At 46.5% G+C, this 2,572-nt stretch overlaps 1 protein-coding gene across 1 annotated transcript in view; it reads right to left on the bottom strand.

Annotated features, from left to right (window-relative positions):
• Positions 1–2,572, bottom strand: part of NBEAL2 (neurobeachin like 2) — a 176,406-nt gene that overhangs the window by 113,574 nt on the left and 60,260 nt on the right. The window lies entirely within an intron of this gene.

The following is a 2,572-nucleotide window of genomic DNA, read 5'->3' as shown; positions in this document are numbered from 1 at the left end:
GTGTTGCCTTCTGACACACTTCCGGTGATGTCAGGGTGTGTGGCCTATGCAAATAGGTTATGCTAATGAGTTGTGCTAATGAGCTCCTGCACCTCTTTTTCTACAAAATGACCCCTGTTTGTAATCATTCTTTTAAAAATTAAACCAGAAGTGTTGGTTTGGCGAGGACTTCCCTTGCCGTTCCTTTAAGGGTGGATGAACAGAGACCACTGTTTGCAGTGACCTGGCTAAGATAGCATGCATAAGTCCATTTGGGTAGGCAGCTGTCTGAACCCTTACAAAGGGGGGAGGGTGTTCTGGCACCCCAGGGGGGCATGGTCCATTCAATCACCCTAAAGGTAAAGGTTCCCTTGCTCGAAAGCCAGTCGAATCCGACTCTAGGGTTGCGGTGCTCATCTCCGTTTCAAAGCCGAAGAGCCAGCGCTGTCCAAAGACGTTTCCGTGGTCATGTGGCCGGCATGACTAACAACCAAGGCGCACGGAACGCTGTTACCTTCCCACTGAAGTGGTACCTATTGATCTACTTGCAGTTTCTTGCTTTCGAACTGCTAGGTTGGCAGGAGCTGGAACTAGAGACAGGAGCTCACTCCGTCATGCGGCACACTCAGGTCTCGAACTGCTGAACTACTGACCTTCCACAGCCTGCAGTTCAGCGTCTTAACCACTTGAGCCACCGCTCAATCAATCACCCTACCAAGAGCTAAAAGAGTCTTTTGCCTAATTAGGTAGATATGTTAAGGGAAGAAGTGCACCAGAAAATTTTATTAAGATTTGGAGCCTGTTTGTTACATACCGGAATGCAATTAAGGCCAGAGGAAAATATTAAAGAGGAAATCCTGGACGTTGATATGATTATATTATGCTATAGACTGTGTTTCTGAATCCCATGTTGTTGGGTCACATAAGATCTTTACATGGTAGGCGGTATTATGTGTGCTATATGTATTAGGTGACGCTAAATAAAATAAAAAGGAAATTTTGGCCACATATCATGGATTTTACCACACATCAGATACAGGACTGAGGGCTATGTATGATCATTTGAATTTATCCTTTATGTCATAAGAAACTAAGAAGAGCCCTGCTGGGTCAGACCAGGGAGGGTCCATCTAGTCCAGCGTCCGGTCTCACACAGGGGCCAACCAGTTCCTCTGGAGGGCCAACAACAGGCCAGTATCAATAACCATGCTATCATAGGAGGCTATACCAGCATTAGAAGGCTTTTGTTAGTTTCCAGTTAAATTTTGTTAATTTCTGAACTGATGCCCCATAAATAAGATTTTGTAAACAACTGCAGAACTACTTTTGGAATGACTGTCCCCTTACTGTTTACATACACTTAGAAGAAAATATTTTGTAACATGATTGATACTGGTTTCGCTGACAAAGTTCAACGAAAACGAGGGAATCTATATCCGGGATCCTCGTGTGATTCTTCTTTCAAATGACTTGATGATTCTTCTTTCAATACTCCATTCTGTGATAACGTGGATTCGTCTTGCAATTACCCTCTGAGGATTTCAAAATTGCACTTACCTTTTGTAAGTGAACATACAGACTCGAGTGACATTTCAGACTATAAACTCTGGCACAACAGATATGAAAAAACCAAACACAAGTTTTATAATCAATTTAGATTTCTTTGGCGTCTTATTGCAGTGTTGTTGTTTTTTCTGTCACTTTTCTCAGGGGGAACTGATCTCTGCTGTCCGGAGCTCAGCTGTAATAGTGAGAGATCTCCAGGTGACACCTGGAGGTTGGCAACACTGACAGCCAGGAGACTCAGCCCTTTTTCTGCTGGGAACAGAACTGATTCTATAGTCAGGCAGTGTCAGGTACGCCCCACCTCTTAGGGCAGCTGGAAAAAACTCCACGAGGGACACTCTATGGATGCTGCCAAGGCACCCACCAGCTCTAGGAGCCTCCGTAGAGGAATGCAAACCAGGGGGGGGGATGACACTCACCCGCTCAGCTGTCTCCTCCACGTCTGGTAGGGATCGAAGAGGCATTCGCAGAGGTGCAGGGCGTACAGAGTGATGTTCTCCAGCTGACCCCGGTGTGGCAAGCCCTGGCCTGGGGTGTTCTTGAGCTGTCAAGGAGACAAGAAGCCCGAGTTAATCTGCAGATGGGAGTGTTTTGCCCTGCTTTGCTTCTGAAAGAAAGCCTGTTTTCCAGACGCCGGTTATGCCGCTGGTCATGTGCTTTGAAGATACAAGGAGCTGGCAAAGATTACCAGGGCTAATTCAGCTCACTGAATAAGGCGGCTCCTCAAAGAGTTTTACGGGGCAAGCAAAAAAAAAGAAACACCCCAATGTTCAATGCCGTAACTGGGGCTGGCTGTAGAGAAGAGGGAGAAAACTTTTAGGGTATAAATCCAGGTGGGTCATCGAGTTGGTCTGAAGAAGCAGAACAAAGGTTGAGTCTAGTGGCACCTTTGAGGCCAACGACGTTTGAACATAAGAGAAGCCAGTGTTGGATCAGGCCAATGGCCCATCCAGTCCAACACTCTGTGTCACACAGTGGCCAAAAATACCAGGGGCCATCAGGAGGTCCAGCAGTGGGGCCAGGACAC

This window comes from Gekko japonicus, unplaced genomic scaffold (genome assembly GCF_001447785.1).
Source record: "Gekko japonicus isolate JY-2015 unplaced genomic scaffold, Gekko_japonicus_V1.1 scaffold2770, whole genome shotgun sequence".
Taxonomy (NCBI): domain Eukaryota; kingdom Metazoa; phylum Chordata; class Lepidosauria; order Squamata; family Gekkonidae; genus Gekko; species Gekko japonicus.
Note: the sequence above shows the minus strand (reverse complement) of the source record. Positions and strands in the feature narration are given on the sequence as shown.